This window comes from Camelus dromedarius, chromosome 18, assembly GCF_036321535.1.
Source record: "Camelus dromedarius isolate mCamDro1 chromosome 18, mCamDro1.pat, whole genome shotgun sequence".
Classification (NCBI taxonomy): Eukaryota; Metazoa; Chordata; class Mammalia; order Artiodactyla; family Camelidae; genus Camelus; species Camelus dromedarius.
The window spans coordinates 3,155,435-3,162,876 of record NC_087453.1 but is presented as its reverse complement, the minus strand read 5'-3'; the positions used below and the strand labels follow the sequence as shown (position 1 = coordinate 3,162,876).

The 7,442-nt window shown below is 55.2% G+C and overlaps 1 protein-coding gene across 1 annotated transcript in view; it reads left to right on the top strand.

Moving 5' to 3' along the window:
* Positions 1–288: 288 nt before the first annotated feature.
* The window catches only part of PHACTR3 (phosphatase and actin regulator 3), a 180,392-nt gene continuing 173,238 nt past the window's right edge, over positions 289–7,442 (top strand). Inside the window, exon 1 of the mRNA XM_064496950.1 lies at positions 289–357. The gene's annotated coding sequence lies outside the window, so the exon portion shown is untranslated. The remainder of the gene's footprint in view (positions 358–7,442) is intronic.

Below are 7,442 nucleotides of genomic sequence, written 5' to 3'. Positions count from 1 at the left end.
AACATTTCCAGGGCGTCCCGGCACTGAGGTCTCGCCTCCCGGGCTGCGGCGCCCGCGGGGTCCAGGAGATCAAGGTCACGGCGGCGCCCCTCGGCGCCCCCGCCCAGCGGAGGGGCCGGCCTCGCGTGGCGGCCCCGCCCCCGCCCCGCCCCCTCCGCCGGCGCCTCCCGCAGCCCCGGGCTCTGCGCCGCGCTGGGCGGCCCCGTGGACGCAGCCCCGAGCGGTTTTCCGGCGGGATGCGCGGCCGGGGCGGGGGGCGCGCCCGCTGGCCGGCGCCGGTGCGCTCGCTGCTGAGCGCCTTCGGGGCTCGGGGCGCCGCCGCCGCCGCCGCCGCCGCCGCGCGAGGCCCGGCGCAAGGTAAGCGCGCGGTGCGGGGAGCGGGCGCGGGGCCGGGGGGCGGCCGGCCGGCCGGGAGCCCACGCTCTGCCCTTGGCCGCTGCAGGGCGGCTAGGATGTCCTCTGCGCCCCCAGCACAGAGGTGGGCTCCACCTGGTTCAGGCTGTCCCTGAAGCCAAGGCGGGGGACTCTGTCCGCAAACAAGGGCAGTGCGCGCAGTGGTCCCTCACGCTGGCCTTGGGGTCGGCCGTCCCAGCATCGGAACCCTCCTCTGCTAGCTGTGTGACCCTGTGCGCATGACACTTGACTTCTCTGTGCCTCAGTTTCCGCATCTGTAAGATGGGGTGCGATCCAGTACTTAAGTCTTGGGGCAGTTGTTGGTATCGTGGGGGCAGTGTTTGCCACCCAGTGAGAGCGCCGCACGTGTTCCGTTGTCTCCCAGAGAGGAGGCAGGCCTCCCTCCACCTGTGCAGGGCAGCAGCAGCCAGGGCCCCTGCAGACAGACACCTGGCCCTGGAGTCGGTCCAGCTGCTCTTAAAGGGACAGGATCTCAGGAGATCCTGAGGAAGCTGGAAAATGGTGAGGGCCCCACCTGGTCCAGGGGAGAGGACCTGGGAGTGGGCGGGGGCTTAGGCCTCCCCATGACGAGGCCAGAGAGCTTTGCCTGGATTCAGTGGCCGTTGGTACAGTTGGCGACCAAGAGGCTGAATGATGGTGGGGCCTGGGGAGAGTTAGGCCAGTGTTTACCCCACTGGTCCCCTGGTATGGATTTTCTGGGGGGCACTAGAAACAGCATCCAGCCCCTCCCCTTAGAATCTCCTGGAATCTGTATTTCCAACCAGAGCCCCAGGTGACTCTGGGATCAGGCAGGTCTGGAAACTGGTTTTGATACATCAGTGGTTCTCAACAGGGGTGTCCCCCCCTCTTTTTTGGTTGTTACAACTCCCCTCACTCTCAGTTCTACTGGCATCCAGTGGGGAGAAGCCAGGGGTGCTGCTGACATTCTGTGATGCTCAGGAAGCCTCCCCCATCCCTAACCCCCACCTCTAACCTCCCCCCCCCAAAAAAGAAAAAACGCTCAGGACCACATTGGCAGTGCAGAGGTTGGGAAACAGATGCATGGTGTCACAGGGTCAAGAAGGATGGGACGGACGCTGGGGTTGTTGGGAGAGCCTGTTATGTGCCGCGCTCTGCGGTGCCCTGAGGATGAGGAGCCCACGGTGAAGCTTTGGGGCATTTATGTCTGCTGAGTGGAGCCCCACCCTGGAGGATGGGTGGCCCTTCTGTGGCTGTTCACCCATCGTGAATATCAAGCACCTGCGAAGTCTGAGACCTTGTACAGAGCTCAGGGGTGGGGTGGGGTGCAGTGGTGAATGAGAGGGAAGCTTGCCTCCCAACCCTGGCACTCATCCTGTAATGGGAGCAGATGCTCCCTCATCCTGTGCCTGCACACAGTAGGTACGCAGGAGTGCCCTCACACAGAGTCCCCACCCGGTGCCCGCACACAGTAGGTACACGCAAGTGCCAGCTTCCTCCCCTGAAAGCCCCCACCTCCCACCTTTGCAATACTCGGGTACTGAGTTTACAGCGAGGCATATTTGGGGTTGGATTTTGAGAAAGGACGTTTCAAATCCTGACCTTCAGCCGTTTGGCAGTGTGCTCAGAGCCGTCACAAGTCTATGATCTGCCTGTGGACATGATGCAACTCCTGCCCCACAGGCTCATTTCAATTGTTGGGCATTTTTAAAATAGTTCTGTGGCTTCTGTCTAGGCCTTGAAGGATGCAGGGTTTAGCCCTGCTTGCCCGCATCTCCGAGGAGAAGGCCAGCTCTGCAGGCAGCGGGGCAGCAGGAGTTTATTAATCTCTGCAAATGATTCCGGCGCTGACCTACGTGCGGGGAGCCGCAGGGCTTGGAGGTCAGCTTCCTGCCCTCAGGGAGCTTTTATTTTGGTGAGGGGGAGAAAGACAATGGACCTGGACTTGGAGGCAAAGAAAGAGAAACATAAAGATCATCTCTGTGCAGAGATAGGCTGGTGGAGAGGCGGTGACTGAGGATGGGAGCTGCTCTAGCTGGGGCGGCCAGGAAAGGCTCTCTGAAGAGGGATGTTCTACAGACTTCATGTGGGGAAGCAGGGAGCCATGTGAGGGTAGGGAGTGAGAGCATTCCCGGCAGGAGGGAAGCAGCGGCAGAGGCCCTGAATGGGAGTTAGCTTGTGGAATTCGAGGAGAGAAGAGGGTCATGAGGCTGAAGATCCTGGGCGAGGGGAGATGTGGGTGTTGTGCCCAGTGAGGTGGACAGATGGACAGGTGGACTCTGGACTCCACCAGGAGCTGTGGGGTTTCACGTGTGCAGCCCGAGGCCTTTGGCGGCTTTACCTGAGAGAAGGCTTCTAGTGGGGAAGGGGAGCTGCCTGCTGTGGGAGGACGGAGGTGGGGAGCCCAGAGGACCTGTCGAAGCCTTGGGGGCCTGAAATCCAGGATGCTGCATTTTTTGTCTAAGCCCAGGGGTTGGGGTTCTGTTCATGGAGCTGTGGAAGAATGGGTGGAGGATGGGGGAGGCTGGTGGGAAGGAGGTTGGGGAGAGGAGGCTGTGTTCATTTGGAGAGGCCTGTTGACTTCTTCCAAGACGTGCCAAAGAGGCCATTTCATTGCCTGTCTGAGTCCGGAGCCTGGGGCGGGCAGATGGCCTGGAGCCTCCACTCTGAGATGCGTCTGCCGGTGTGCGGCTGGCTCCCAAAGGAGGTCACCTGCCAGGGGCTGAGTCTCTGGGTTTCAGCGTTCCAATACAGCGTTGGGTCAGATGGGACCCCAGTCCAAATGCCAAATCTTCGTGTGGAGCAAGGGTGCAGGGACCCAGGGTAGAGCCAGGCTGTGTGCCCACAACTCTGGGCATCCTGGTGGCTAAGCCTCGGGACGGTCCCCTGACCTCTCCGCCTGGAAGCAGGACTGTTTGTCGGGTTGCCACCTGCAGCTCTTGCTCCCTTGATTTGTGCGGCTCCTTCCTCGGAGCTTGCTTTGGGTGGATCCTAACTCCCAACCTTAAAGGGATAACATGCTATTTCAGTGGCTTTAATTTATGAAGAAATGAACTACTCACTCGTCCAGACTTCGAAGTCGGATTCAGAAGCGCTGACTAGTACTGGGATATTTCTGCCCCAAGGGAGTTTCTTCCTTCCTTCCTTCCTTCCTTCCTTCCTTCCTTCCTTCCTTCCTTTCTTTCTTTTTCTTTCTTCCTTCCTTCCTTTCTTCCTTCCTTTCTTTCTTCTTCTTTCCTTCCTTTCTTTCCTTTCTTCCTTTCTTTCTTCTTTCCTTTCTCTTTCTTTCTTTCTTTCTTTCTTTCTTTTCTTTCTTTCTTTTTCTTTCTTTCTTTCTTTCTTTCTTTCTTTCTTTCTTTCTTTCTTTGCTCTCTTTCTCTCTTTCTCCCTCTCTCCCTCCCTTTCTCTCCCTCTCTCCCTCCCTTTCTCTCCCTCTCTCCCTCCCTTTCTCTCCCTCTCTCTTTCTTTCTTGCTTTCCTTCTTTCTTTCTAAAAAAAACCAAACCAAACCTTTATTTGAAGGGGGAGGGGTGATTGATGAGAGCCTGATGCGCCCCAGCTGGTGCTCATTAAAAGCTGCGGCTTCCAGGGCTGCACAAGGCAGTTGGGAATGCAATGCCCTGGCTCAGCCCTGGGCTCAGAGTTAGGACTGGGTCAGCCTTTCCGAAGGCAGCAGCCCCGAAGCCCCAGGTCAGGTCTGCACCGCCCAGCTCTTTTGAAATCATAATGATGACCAGCTGTACTCAGCAGGCTTTTCCACTAGCAAGTGACTAGCAGTTCAGGAAAATGCATGTCCAAAGCCAGGCTCGTTCAGGAGCTCCAGCTAACGTCCCCTTGGTGGTCCAGGGCTCTGGCAAGGTCACACTACCTGCCCTGGGGAATAGGGGAGCTGGACGGCTGAGGCTCAGCTCAGGGGCCAGCTCACAGGCCACCCGGGGCCATGGATGGAGCCGGGCTTGAGACCCCGGAAGACAATCAGTGAGATGGTAGCAGAAGAGGGAGCGAGGGTGCTGGGCATTGCAACTCCTCCACCCCTAGGAGTGCGGAAACCCCATACCTGTGCTCACCTGACCTGCAGAACCTACCTTGGATCTGGAATCATCCTCTGGCCTCAGCCTTCATCCTCATGAGTGTGTGCCTGGAGCAAAAGGCAGGGTTCGTGGCCTCCGGGCAGTAGAAGGCCCTGCCAGGGTTTGCTGTCCAGCCAAGGTCTTCCCTTCCCTCGAGTCACCTGCCCAGGTGCCCAGAGCATTTTCCCACCCCTTGGCCCTCATCCACCTGAATCTGCACCCCGTCACCTTAAAGACCGCTGGTGAACTTGGCGGGGTGACTTAGCTGCTCGCTCCATTCTTGTTTGAAGAGAAGGAGTGACCCCTGGCTTTAGAGCGGGTCTGGCCTGGAGCTGGCACGCCGTCGCTGTTTGTCCGATGAATGCATGATGTGTTCTCCTACACAGGCAACGGGGTTCTTTGGGGAAAAAAAATAATTACACCAGTATTTCATGAATAGCTTCTCGAAGTGAGAAGGGAAAACGTTACAGACCCTCCTTGGAGCACCACTCCTTCCTCTTCCTCTCCCTGGAGAGAACCCCTGTGACCGCTGAGTGTTTCCCCACCAGACAAGCTTGCCATGTGCCTGTGGGTCTCAGGAGGAAATGCGCAGGGTGGTTTCCTCTAAGAATTGCAGAGACGGCATCTGAAGACAGCAGACTTGTTCTGAAACTGTCTTCATTCGGCAGTGTGTCTTGGAGATTTAGCTGGCTCCTAGATTCTTCCTAATTGCTTGAGAGCATTCCATCATTTGAGACTTTCTGCTGCTGCCGGCCATGGCGGGTGTCCTCGGACCCTCTGCTACCTGCAGTGCCCTCTTGTACACTCATACAAGTGCTTCTCCACAGGGCACGTTCTGAGATGCAGAATTCCTGGGGCAGACGATGAGCCCGCTGTAAATTTCACTTGATTCTGTGAAATTGTTGCCCACGTGGCCGCCACCCCCCACAGCAGTGTCGGAGGTGCCCGTTTCTCTAGGTACCGTGAAAGGTTCCGTTTCTTAAAGGCTGTCAGTGCTACGGAAGGAGAAGGGAACTCCTGTGGTCTAATTTGCATTCCCTTGGTTGCTTGAGCGGGGTTTTCTTATGTTAATTGGCCGTTTGGGTTTCTCTTTCTGTGAGTTGCTTCTTTTCTGGGCAGCTGTGGGTCTCTCTTTGTGACTGGTTTGTGAGAGCTACTTATGTGTTCTGGGTTCTAATCCTCTGTTTACTGCAGGGGTTTTTGTTCTCGCTGGGGCTTGGCTTTACATGTTTATCGTGTCTTTGGTTGAGTAGAAGTTTTCAGGTTTTTTTTTTTTTTAAGATATAATTGACATGACATACTATATGAGTTTTAGGTCTATGATGTAGTGATTCACTGTATACATTGCAAGATGATCACCGCAGTAAGTCTGCTTACATTCGTCACCACAGAGTTACAGTTATTTTTGTGTGTCTGATGAGAACTTCTAAGATCTACAGTCTTAGCGACGTTCAGACATACTGCGCCCTTCTGTGAATGGTTGTCACCGCACTGTGTAATTCCTCCCTAGGTTTTCAGTTTCGACGCAGTGAAGTTTTTCAAGCTCTTTCTTTATGTCTTTGCCTTTTGTGTTGTCTTTAAGGAGTCTCTTTCTGCCTCAAATTTGCAGCAAACACCTTGCCCCAGTCTGCCTGGGACAGTCCTGGTTTTAGCTCGAAACGTCTGGCGTCCTGAGACCCCTCGAGTCCCTGGTGAACCAGGACGGTTGGTCAGAAGCGTATCCACCCACGTTCCCTTGTAATAAGTGTACAGCTTTCCTTCTTTATATTTATATTCCTGGTCCACTGTAATTCACTTCTGTGAATAGCATGGGGCAGAATACAGATTTTTTAAAACTGAAGTATAGTTGATTTACAATGTTGTGTTAGTCTCAGGCGTACAGCAAAGTGACTCGTATTTTTTCCAGATTCTTTCCATTTATATTATTACAAGATCCTGAATATAGTTCCCTGTGCTGTACAGCAGGTCCTTGTTGTTTATCTATTTTATATACAGTAGTGTGTATCTGCAAATCCTAAATTCCTAATTTATCCCTCCTGAATACAGATTTTCAGTAGGGCTTCTAGGAGTTGAATGTTTAACTCAGGGAACAATTGTTTCCTGGTGGCAACATCCAGCCACGCCTTAGCCAAGGAGGGAAGGTGATCTGGGAGGCAGACATTTGACCACGAAGTGGCCCGTGTCTCCTGAACCTTAAATCGAAAGAGATTTGGGGCAAGGGTTTTCTTTCCAATTTGATAAGGTAGATGATTTTTTGATACGATCAACATTTCGTTTGCATCTGATGAACCCCTTTTACCGAGAAGCACTGGCTCGCAGGGGTCATATGTTGGGAGAATTTCCGGTGCTCCTCCTCACTGCCCTGGCTGTTTGGAAGGCCCTGCCCCTGGAAGGACCCCTCCCCTGTGTGTCACCTAGACGTGCATCCTTGTGGCTCACTCTAAGAGGTCTCCAGACCTCTCCTCTCTTGGGGCCTCATTGCTAACAAAATTCAGATGCAGTTTATTTTAAGGAAAAACACCAGGAGCGTACATCCTTTGCATCGGCCTTCTCCTGGCCGGACTGGGGTGCCGGTGGAGCCCGTGGTGACCAGAGGGGCCTGGGTCTCCCAGTGGCTCAGGGTCTGAACCGTGTGCTCCATGGCTGGAGCGGAGGGAGAACAGGGTGGGATGCCTGCTGCCCTTTGCTGCCCGGTGACCTAGGTGACCTCAGAGGAGGTCGAGTTTGCGAAGTTGCTCTAGTTTCAGGAAAGGTGACTAGTTCTCCCCGTTACGGGTTGTGAGTGTGTGAATCTTCATGAGACCTTTTCCAGGATGGACTGCAGCAGTGCTGGGTGCTCAGGGCTGAGCTGTCCCTCGTCGTTCTCCTGCGCTTGGACCCGGCATCCTGACTCTCAGGCCTGCAGGTGTGGGCCGGACCAGTACCAGGACTTGCCTGGCCTGCAGGTCGAACATGCTAGGTCCTGGGACTTCTCCGCCCTTGTAACGGAGCAGGTCGGCCC